The sequence below is a fragment of the Prunus avium genome, chromosome 7, assembly GCF_965620075.1.
Source record: "Prunus avium chromosome 7, drPruAviu1.hap1.1, whole genome shotgun sequence".
Taxonomy (NCBI): domain Eukaryota; kingdom Viridiplantae; phylum Streptophyta; class Magnoliopsida; order Rosales; family Rosaceae; genus Prunus; species Prunus avium.
Genome location: NC_142290.1, coordinates 1,495,868 through 1,508,820, shown reverse-complemented (window position 1 = coordinate 1,508,820; position 12,953 = coordinate 1,495,868).

The following is a 12,953-nucleotide window of genomic DNA, read 5'->3' as shown; positions in this document are numbered from 1 at the left end:
GGTTGAAGATATTAATTACATATGGGGCTCGAAAAAAGGGGGAGGTGGAGGTGAAAATGATGGTGACAGAGTTTGTTGGAAGAAGAAGTCAAAATTCTTTGATCTCGAGTATTGGAAATACCTTCCAGTGAGGCATGTCCTAGATGTTATGCACATTGAGAAGAATGTTTGTGATAGTATCATTGGTACATTGCTGGAGATCCCTGGAAAAAATAAAGATGGGATTACTGCTTGGTTAGATTTATTGAACATGGGGGTCAAAACTGATTTGCAACCCGAGTATGGAGAAAGACGTACTCGTTTGCCTCCAGGGCCTTGGAATTTGTCAAGAGCAGAGAAGAGAGTGGTTTGCAATTCTTTTTATGATATGAAGGTCCCTGAAGGTTATTCTTCAAATATAAAAAATCTTGTATCATTACAAGATTCAAGACTTCTTGGCCTTAAATCACATGATTGTCATACCTTAATGCAACAATTGCTCTCTGTGGCAATTTGTTCTGTTTTGGAGAAGCCTGCAAGGTATGCAATAACTCGTTTGTGCTTCTTCTTCAATGCTATATGTGCAAGGACGGTTGATGTTTCCAAACTAGATAAGTTGGAAGAAGATGTAGTAGTTACTTTGTGTTTGCTTGAAAAATACTTTCCACCTTCATTCTTTGATATCATGGTTCATCTAGTAGTACATCTTGTTAGAGAACTTCGTCTATGTGGGCCAGTATATTTTAGATGGATGTATCCATTCGAAAGATATATGAAAGTTCTAAAGGGGTATGTTCAGAACCGTACTCATCCCGAAGGTTGCATTGCTGAGCGTTATATAACTGAAGAAGCTGTAGAATTTTGCACTGAACATTTATCTGATATTAGTACAATTGGAGTGCCATCAAGTCAGAAGATAGGAGTTTCAAAGCCATTATCAGGTTGCACAGTGAGCTTAGTTGATCGGGACCTGTTGAACCAAGCACATCTATATGTCTTGGAGAATACGGAGGAAGTCCTACCTTATAATGAGTATGAGTTTTATTCTTTAAGTTTCCATTTTAAATTATTCCTTATGTTTATCTTATATGTTTGGGGCTGTAATGCTTGAATTTTTCATGTCATGTAGGGAACATATGATCCACATCAAGACCGCTGTTCCAAAATTTAGAAAGAGAACAAAGTGGCTGCAAGATAAGCACAATATATAGCACTTTCATTCAATGGCTACGCTTCAAGGTATATGTTATTCAATAACATATTGGACTTCTAATTTTCTTCTTTCTATGTTAGATTGAATTAAGATATGATTAATTTTCAGGTTCAAAGTGAACTTAATGAGGGAGACAATCATAGTGTATCAGAAAATTTAAGGTGGCTAGCAGCTGGTCCAAACATGGCAGTGCCATCATATAGGAGCTATCTTATTAAAGGTGTGAAATTTAACATCAAGGCACAAGATGATGTGCGGACAGTTCAAAATAGTGGAGTTTATTTACTTCCACATACCATGCAAGTTGCTAGTGCCAAGGATAAAAACCCAATTCTCTCAAATATGGGTTTTTATGGTGTCATTCAAGAAATTTGGGACCTTGACTACCAAAAGTTTACAATCCCAGTCTTTAGGTGTGATTGGATAGATAGTACTTCCAGCCTTGTAGTCGACGAACTTGGATTTACCCTTGTAGATTTGAGTAAAATTGGACATAGGAATGACCAATTTGTTTTGGCTTCTCAAGTCAAACAAGTATTTTTTGTTGACGGCCCGATGCATCGTGGTTGGTCGGTAGTGTTATCAATGCCTAATAGAGAATATAATGATGTTATTGGTGATGATGTCTTAGGTGATGTGAGAATTGAGTGTGAGCCATTTACTAGGGGGATGCCAAATGTTGACACATTTGATGAACTGGTGGGTGAGTTTGGGAGTCAAAATATTCGAGATGGGTGTAAAGATATATGGATTGAATGATGCTGTTGTAATTTATGAAATTACTTATGCCCTAAACGGCACTACTGTATGACATTTATTTTGTAATAAATTGTAATGTGTTTTCTTCACTTTCATTATGCAGGTTTTGGCCACAAAACAATCAGTACATAAAATACTGGTTCAATATTATAAAACGACGGTCCTGATAAAAATGTGAAAAACAGACGTCTGTTTTAATAAAATTGTCATTAAAAAACAACGTTTTGGAGCATTCAACGACGGCAATGTATTTACCGACGTCTAAAAGCAACGTAAAAATGAAGAATCACAACGGTATTGTGAAACAGTTATTAACGATATCACGTCGGAGAAGCATAAAGAGCCGACATGTAATTACAAATAACACGAATCCAATACCATAATACCGACGTCTAAAAGACGAGATATCTAACTTGAACGTTACAAAAGACGACGTCTTAGATCATGAACTCGTCCATAACAACTCAAAAATCGTCGTCTTAAATTTTACCACGTCGCTTGTTATCTCATAAACGAAGTGGAAAAAGAACAATTCACGACGTTATTTGAAATCCAGAGGTAAATTTGTCGATGTAAAGTGATATTTGGACGTCGTTCTTTTACAAAAACAACGTTATATGGGAATATCCGCGTCTCTTTTTTATTCTTATGTCGTTTAAAATATTTTCCACGGCGATTGGCTGACAAACTTTGCCGTCTCAGATAGATTAGACGACTGTCATTTTGGTAAAGACGACGTATAAATTTCGAAACACGGCTGTCTTTTACATGATGACGACGTTGTCCATTAAATACAACGTCGACTGTAGAAATAAATGCGTCGTAAGTCATGACCCTAACATATTTTCCACGTCATTTATGTTCAGATCATGTCGTTAATATAAATTTATACGGCGATCGACTGAAAATTTGTGCCGTTTAAAATACATTGGACGACGATTGTGTTTTTAAAGATGACGTATAAATTCTGAAACACGGTTGTTTTTTATTTGTGGACGACGTTGTTCATAAAATATAACGTCGTCTATAGAAATACATGTGTCGTAAGTAAGTTCCCTTACCGCTATTTCCACGTCAATATTAATGGAAAAACGAAGTGGAAAATTTATTTCACGACGGTTATATAAATAGTGGTGACGTAGTATGAGTTAATAACATCGTCTTTTATTTATTTCAAGACGTCATAACTGTATTTCACGTTTCTTGTTTGATCATGTGTCGTGAAACGTTGTATTTCACGTTTCTTTTTTGATGGAGTACTGAAACGTTGTGTTATAGTGTAATATACGCCGTTCGTTGTTTTGTAGGCCGTCGTTGATGTTTATTACACCCGCTTGTGATTTAATTTTTAATAAATCGACGTGTTTTCATTTTCATATGTCGCTTTTAATTTCTTTACGGTCTTTTGCATTTTCTTTCCACGACGTTCGTAAAAATACGACGTTGGTTTTATTATAGACGTCTGTTTTTCCAATTTTTTAACTAGATCGTCTTATTTTCCACCTTTAATCCAGTATTTTAAATTTTTTGATTTGTCGTGCGCAAAACCTACATAATGAAAATGTGATCATAATTAAAATGATATACAGAGCTATTAATTAATGTCATACAATTAACTGCATAACTAATGTCATACATTACAACAATCAATCAATCCATATATCTTCACACCCATCTCTAACATTCTCACTCCCAAACTCACCCACTAGGTCATCAAATGTGTCAACATTTGGTATCCCTCTGGTAAATGGCTCACACTCAATTCTAATATCACCTAGCACATCATCACCAATAACATCATTATATTCTCTATTAGGCATTGATAACACTACCGACCAACCACGATGCATTGGGTCGTCAACGTAAAATACTTGTTTGACTTCAGAAGCCATAACAAATTGGTCGTTTCTATGTCCAATTTTACTTAGATCTACAAGGGTAAATCCAAGTTCGTCGACTACAAGACGCAAAGTGTTATCTATCCAATCACACCTCAAGACTAGGATTCTAAACTTTTGGTAGTCAAGGTCCCAAATTTCTTGAATAACCCCATAATAACCCATATTGGAGACAATATGGTTTTTATTCTTGGCACTAGCAACTTTCATAGTATGTGCAAGTAAATAAACTCCACTATTTTGGACAGTTCACACATTATCTTGTGCCTTGGTGTTAAATTTAACACCATTAATAAGATAGCTCCTATATGATGGCACTGCCATGCTTGGACCAACTGCTAGCCACCTCAAGTAATCAGATATGCCATTATTCTCTTCTCCATTAAGTTCACCTTGAACCTGCAAATTAATAATATATCTTAATTCAATCTAACATATAGAAAGAAAGAAAATTAAAAGTTCAATATGTCATTCATTCAATAACATATATACCTTAAAGTGTAGCCATTGAATGAAAGTGCTATTGTGCTTATCTTGTAGCCACTTTGTTCTCTTTCTAAATTTTGGATAAGTGGTCTTGATGTGGATCATATGTTCTCTACAATTGACACGAAAAAATCAAGCATTACGGTCCCCTGTATATAAGATAAACATAAGGAATAATAATATTTAAAATGGCTACGTATGAAAAATTAAACTCATAAATACTCGATATAAGGTAGGACTTCTTCCGTTTTCTCAAAGACATATAGATGTGCCTGGTTCAACAAGTCCAGATCAACTAAGCTCACTATGCAACTTGATAATGGCTTTGAAACTACCATCTTCTGGCTTGAAGGCACTCCAACTGTACTAACATCAGATAAAAGCTCGGTACAAAACTCTACAGCTTCTTTAACTATATACCGCTCAGCAATGCAACCTTCGGGACGAGTACGATTCTGAACATACCCCTTTAGCACTTTTATATATCTTTCAAAAGGATACATCCATCTAAAATATACTGGCCCACATAGTCGAACTTCTATGACAAGATGTACTACTAGATGAACCATGATATGAAAGAATGAATGGGTAAATTACTTCTCAAGCAAACACAAAGTAATTACTACATCTTCTTCCAACTTATCTAGCTTGGAAACATCTACTGTCTTTGCACATATAACATTGAAGAAGAAGCACAATCGAGTTATTGCATACCTTGTAGGCTTCTCCAAAACAGAACGAATTGCCACAGGGAGCAATTGTTGCATCAAGATATGACAATCATGAGATTTAAGGCCAAGAAGTATTGAATCTTTTAAAGATACAAGATTTTTTACATTTGAAGAATAACCTTCAGGGACCTTCATACCATAAAAAGAATTGCAAACCGCTCTCTTCTCTGCTCTTGACAAATTCCAAGGCCCTGGAGGCAAGCGAGTACGTCTTTCTCCATACTCGGGTTACAAATCAGTTTTGACCCCCATGTTCAAAAAATCTAATTGAGCAGCAATCTCATCTTTATTATTTCCAGGGATCTCCAACAATGTACCAATGATACTATCGCAAACATTCTTCTCAATGTGCATAACATCTAGGGCATGCCTCACAGGGAGGTATTTCCAATACTCGAGATCAAAGAATTTTGATTTCTTCTTCCAACAAACTCTATCACCATCATTCTCACCAACACTTCCCCCATTTTTCGAGCCCCATATGTAATTAATATCTTCAACCATATGCAGCACTTCTTCTCCGGTTAATGGCTCGGGAGGTGTGTCATATTCAGGTTTCCCATTAAAAACTGCACGTTGCCTCATATATGGATGATTGATTGGTAACCATTTTCTATGCCCAATGTAACAAATTTTGTGTCCATTTTTCAATCTGTGACCGCATATTGGACAAGCTTTATATCATTTAACGACGCAACCAGATAAGTTCCCATAAGCAGGAAAATCATTAATTGTCCACAGTAATACACCTCTGAGTGTAAAGTATTCTCCTATGTGTGCATCATACACTCCTCTAATCCCATCCCACAGGGATTTTAAATCATCAATCAAAGGCTCTAAGTAGACGTCTATATCATTTCTGGCCTGTTTAGGACTAGAAATCAATAAGGTCAACATCATGAATTTCCGCTTCATGCAAAGCCATGGTGGGAGATTATATGTAACTAAGATAACTGGCCAACAACTGAATCTGCTACTTAAAGAACTGTGGGGATTGAATCCATCAAATGAGAGAGCCAATCTCAAGTTTCTCGGCTCTTTACCAAACTCGGGCCATTTATCATCAACAAGTTTCCAAGACGGGGAATCCGCTGGATGAGACATATGACCGTCAACTGATTTTCTTGCAGCATGCGAAGTCAAACTCTTAGCTGTCTTATATAATTGAAACATCCTTTTAAACCTTGGAATTGGAGGAAAATACCACACCACCTTCGCTGGCACACCCTCTTTCAAGAACCCATCTTTGCTTTCCTTCCACCTTGACATACCACAAGTAGAACAATTAGTTGAATCTTCATACTCCTTCCTATACAAAATGCAGTCATTGGAACAAGCGTGGATTTTCTCATAACTCATCCCTAAAGCAAACAAAGTCTTTTTTTGCCTCGTACATAGAGGAAGGTAGTGTATTTCCTTCTGGAAGCAAATCTCCTTGAAGTATCAATAATTCTGTAAAACAAACATCACTCATCCCATCTTTTGCTTTCAAATTATATAACTTCACCAAAGCCAACAACTTCGTGTACTTACTGCAACCAGGGTACAAGGGTTGATCTCCATCCCCAATCACATTGGCAAACTCATAAGGATCAGATCCAATATCGCCTAAATAATTATCATCCATCTCTAATTCTTCAGAAACAAAACTAAACCTACTTTGCTCATCTTCTTCCACATTTCTACTAGCATTAGTAGTCCATTCCCAAGGTTCTTCGTGCCATGTCCAAATCTTATAGTTTTGGTCAATTCCATTAAAGTATAAGTGTTCCCTTATAATTCCAACCCCAAACAATCGAATATTCCCACATTTAACACATGGACAACGAATATGAGTTGTATTTCCAAGATTTTCTACAGCAAAATTAAAAAATCCTTCCACCCCTAACTCATATGCCATCGATCTTCTATCCGCATGCATTCATGACTTATCTATCTCACACACTATAAAATCATATATATAATAAAGTTAAAAGACCAGCAATGAAACAATACTATATTCAAATAGCAGAGAATAAATTGAAAAAAAAAAATTAAACAAGAATCAGACGACGGTTGTTACAAAATAATCATCGTGAAATAGAAATGCAGAAGATGGCATATATAGTTACCGTCGTCTTTAAGCTACCGAAACCCAGAAAATTGAATTGCTTTATGAAGAAAAAAAATTCTAAATTATGGGTTCTGGTAGCCTAAAGACAACGGTTAATGGAGACACAGTCGTCTTTAGGTTACCAATTGAAAACTAAAATTCAGACGACGGGAGTAAATGAACAACCGACGTATAATAAAAATTTAGACGACGGTTTGATCCATCAAACGTCGTCGTGCTTTACAAAAAACCACAGTCTAAATCTCTCATCCCCATTCCTTTTCCAAGAACCCATGGCCAAACAAAAATAAAAGAACCCAAACAGAGAGTAATTATTACAAGAATGCAAACACCAAAACATAAAAGAACCCTAATATAGCTACCAATTAAGAATCCATAGCTACAAATGAAAACATTTATGGATTTAAGAAGAGATTATGGTTAAAGGGACTAGGGTTGTACTTACATGGATATTGAGAGAGAGCTGAGAGAATATAACAACTTCTTGAGAGAGAGCTCGGAGAATATACCCAATGCTTTGAGAGAGAGCGAAAACTTTAAGACAAATATATGTTGAAGAGAGAGAATGAACTATTTTAGGGTTAAAGGGAAATTCTGAAAATTTTAGATCGCAGTCAAAAATTTCAAAGTACCGTGTTTTTAAACGACGACGGTAGACACTTAGATATCGACGTTTAATACATACTTACGACGGCAGTTTAAGTAAATCACCGACGTTATAAAATGAAAATACGTTGACAAATAAAGAGAACGTCGTAGTAAAGTATTTGTACGTCACCCCTTAATAAACCGACGTCTTAAGTATTAAATAATTAGATGGGGTTTGGGTTTCTTGGGATTCGAACGCACGTAATTAACCAAAAACAGCGAGAGAAAACCGGCGTCGTTTCAATAAACCCTAAACCCAAAATCCTAAATTTTACAATAATTATATAAAATAAAAAAATACACAAGTATGAGAAAAATGAACAGAAAATTGCTACGGACTCCTTACAACAATGCCTTCTATAATAGTAGGGTAAAATCTGGATTTCATAATTTTGAATTTATGGCCACCAATGGATCACATAAACCTTAGGGTTATGTTAAGAAAAGTATAAGGAGTATCGTGCTATGTCTCTAAATTTTTTTGACTTTTATTATCACTTGTAATTTTGAAAACTAAAATTACATTTTTAAGGCCATTACAGGCAAGATATTGTCTCAATGAGTGCATAGAATTTGTCGGTTTATTTTTCGGATTTTTTTTGAATATATTATGAATATTAGTAATTAAATACAATAAAAAAAAAATTTGTAAAATTACATTTTTTAAAGCTTTAGGGGAAAGACAATATTTCAATGAGTGCATGGTAGTTGTCATTTTATTTTTTGGAAGTAGTTTTGAATTTATTATGAATATTAGGAATTAAATAAAATATAAAAGTCATATTAAAATGAAATGACAAATGACATAACCGATGTTGGATCCCTTTACAATGACGTTAAACAACACAACACGATGTCCTAAATTATTTTAGACGTCGAAAAGAAAAGAAAACGACGTTATTACCTTACCACGTCATCTTGTTTTAAATCACCGACGTGGGTTATTATGTTACCATGTCATCATGTTTTATATAACCGACGTGGATTGTATATACAACGTGTTTTCTAAAGTTGTTACCGCCGTTGTTTACATATACAACGTCAAATTTTGTAAGATAACCGACTTTGTATAGCTTTAAGACATCGATATGGTTGTACTAACTGACGTAGTATATCTGTACAAAAAATTTCCGTACAAGATGAAGTAAATATAAACCGTCATGTTTAATCCTGTTACATGTCATTTTTGAGAATTGCTGTCGATGTTATATTTCCCGTTATAATAAGACGACCATTGTATACAAATATGAGATGTTTAAATGAGAATGAGACATCGGTTTTTGGGAATTAAATTAAGTTTTTATGAATTACTATCCTTTGAATTCATTTAAAGACATAAATATCCTAAACTAAAAAAATTTCAACACAAATTAATTTTTTTGATTATTGTTCGATTGATTACAACAAAAATATTTATGTACATTGTTAATAAATTAAAATAAACATTGTTAATAAATATTTATGTACTTCACTTATCATTCTGTAATTGCCTGTTAACGAATTCTGCCCATTCCAGCCTAACTTCGTCAATATGTTCTTGTTTATACTGAACTCGATCTTTTTTCTTTTCAAACTGCAAAATAAACGAAAACACCAACGTGTTATAAAGATACAAACAACAGTTTTAAAGAAAAAGTTGATGTAATAGCTTTTTAAATAAAGAAATTATATCTTAAATAAAGAAATTATATCTTAAATTATATCACCGACGTCTTATTAGACAGTTCTCTCATAATATGTCTGACAATAGGACGACGGTTTTATCTCATTCATGACGTATTAATTGATACACCACGTCGGGTATTAAGTCTAAAACCGACGTGGTTTACATATTAAAACGTCAAACACAAAAAACAACCGTCATCTTACTGAGATGTGATACAGGAAAAATGCAGGTTCTTTCTCCCATGAGACAACGGTTTTATCTTGTTTCCGACGTATTAATTGCCACACCATGACGGTTATTAACCACCGTCATGCAGTTTGCATTAGGTCAGATTTAACTACCGTCGTGGTGTGTCGATTCTAATGTCGCAAACAAGAGAGAACTGTCGTCTTCAAGCGTCGTGAGAGTAATGGACCAATGAATTTAATCAAACAAGTGAAAGATTTCATCATTTTGACGGAGTCTTGTTTCCAGACTTGTTCTTTCAAAACCCTCTTCAAATGAAAGTGAAAAAAGAGAGGAGATTGAGAAAAAACCTTTGGCGTGCAAAGAAAGTTTCCTTCCGACGTCAACTTTGGTGATTTGGGAACTGAGAGGGAAACTAAGGTATTTTATCGGTGAGAGAGAACGTAGAACTTTAGGTCAGGTGACGAAAAAGTTATATATATTTTCCAGAGTTCAATACGACGACGGTTTTATTAAAAACCACCTTAGTATGTAGTAATAACGACGTACAATAAGTAGGAACCCACGTGGTTATTAATGAAGCCAAGCGACTATTCGTATTCCGAAACTGACGTGGTTATTTAAGTTTTACACGACCCTTCCTTTTAGGAAACCGACGTGGTTACTTAAATTCAACGAAACTTTGTTTTAGTAGACCGTCCTCGTTAATTAAAAGGCAATGACCTCTTTGGTTTTCTTAAAACGACGTCGTTCTCTGGGAAATATACGACAAAAGTATACTTTTGCAATAGACGACGTCGTTCTCGTGGTTAATTATTACCCACCAACGTCTATTATTTAAATTTTACGTCGCTAAGTGTAATAGAACCGACATGGATATTGAATATAATTTGTATAAATATGATTTTTTTCACGCGTTTTTTAACCTTCAGTTTTCAATTAGGGTTCCAACTTCTTCTTGCCCTTGGCTTTGTCTCACTTATTGCCCTTGTCTCTGAAAGACAAATGTGGACACTTTAGCTTCTTATACATTTTAGATTTCAAATGGTAGTGTTCTCAGTCCTATATGTTTGATGATTTTCCTTATGCAAAACCAAGCCCTTAATCTCAGTTTCCTTTATTGAATTTTCTTTTCTCTTTATTGAAGGTTTGAAATGTCTTACAGTACTTCAGAAGATATTAAGAAAGATATTAGCAAAGTGTTGGAGCGTAAAAAAAAAATAATCTTAAAAAGCAATAAAAATTAAGACGGAGGTTTACAGAGAAAGAAGACATACAAATCAAATAAATACGACGGTAATTTGAACAAACTGCCGTTGTTATTACATCTTGATACTTTATGCATATGACGTGGATATTCTAATTTAGACGTCGTTATCTACTCTTCTGCTATCGTTGTTCTCTATTATTCTATATGACAGTAGTGTTGTAGGTACCGTCGTAGTAAACTCCAAAATAAGAAGTCGATAAATATATCGTCCGCGTCATGGTACATTGATTTAACACGTCGTTTTTTTTTTAATTTACCGACGTGGATTCCGTAATATTATACGACACTCACTACGAACATTTGGTCGTGTTTATGTATGGGTTAACAGGGTGGCTTTTGTGTTGAACCGTCGTCTTTACTTTCTACATCGGTGGATTCATACATGCTGTCGTTGTTTTTCGAACTAAATTTAACTCTGAATAAAACCATTTTACTAAGACGACGCTTTGTTATCGGGGTGCGTCATTTTTAAAAAATATTCAAGAGGACCTCCATTTTTTAGTTGTTTAGGTTACTTATACACAACGGTTTTCTGTTACCGTGGTCTTTCTAAACACAATGATGGTTTTTTGTTCTACCGTCGGGTTTTCTAGTCATCTTTTTCACTTTTTGTAGTAGTGAAACCAAGCAAACTACAAGTAAGAAGGTGATATTATTTATTATCCATTCAAATCAATTTATCGAACTATAATGGTAAATAGTTAGCATAATAAGATTGCGATGTGATGCCCAGTATAATTAGGTGCATATTCTAGCTATAAAGCTTAATTTCTAAGTTATTTGTGCTCTCCAATCCTAAGATTATACGTAATTTATTTTTTCGTAAATGCATGTGTAGAAAAGGATAGGATAAATAAATTGTGTATCCATGAAAGAAATATTATTTTAAGAGATGAGTTTGTTCGACCAGAATGATAACTAAATTAGCATATTAGGTTTCAAGCCAAAACGAGTACGACCTAAATTCAAAGTATATATATATTCTATTATTGGCGTTATTTGTTTGTACAAAAGTATGACTTTTAGCAAATCCATGATGAATGCATTGGATTCAAAGAATTGTTCATGTATGGGTTCTGTAAAAAAAAAAACCAATGTATCGAACTATAATGGTAAATAACTTGGCATAATAAGATTGCGATTTTATTCCTTATATAATTAGTGGCTTAAAATTATTGAAACAATATAACTTAATTTCTAAGTTATCAGTGCTTTCCAAACCGACGATTATATGTAACTTATTTTTCACATGTACATGTGTACATAAGGATAAATCCAATAAATTATGTATTCATGAACATGCCATAAATAACTTGGCAACCTAAACGAGTACAACTTGCGATTAAAGTATATATGACTCCAAGGTCAGTGTTGTTTGTTGGTACATAAGTATGAATTTTAGTAAATCTATGATGAAAACACGGTAGATTGGAATTTAGATTTCTCAATATAAACGCTACGTGGCCGAACTTGTTTACCAACTTTTTGTATGCGAAAGAGATACTGGTTTTTTTTTAAAATAGAGTTATGTGGTGATAAAATAAAATAAAAATGACAACCAAAGAGATACTGGTTTTTTTAAAAATTAAGTCTTTCGTGTAATTCGGTGGATCAAACACCAAACTAGTAAGAAATAATAATATTTAGCACACATTAAATAAATTCGTAATATTTACTTGTTTTGAGATTCAGAACTACGTGCTTGAGACTAAAATATACAATAACTACATATTAGTTAACTTCTTTGTAATCCACATATGCACAACTTTATCTGTTTTTCAAGTGATTAAAAGAGGTCAATTAGGACCCCCACTTATATTTACCATATTTACTACAACGGTTTGAGAATAGAAGACTATTTCTTATCAAGTTTCGAATTTCATGTTGTCGCCTAATTAGCGAAAATTGTTAGGTGTTACACTATTTCAATTATTTTTTTTCGTTGTGTTCGGTAATTTAGAATCACTTCACTGTTTGCTTGTGTACCACACCTTTATCATCACA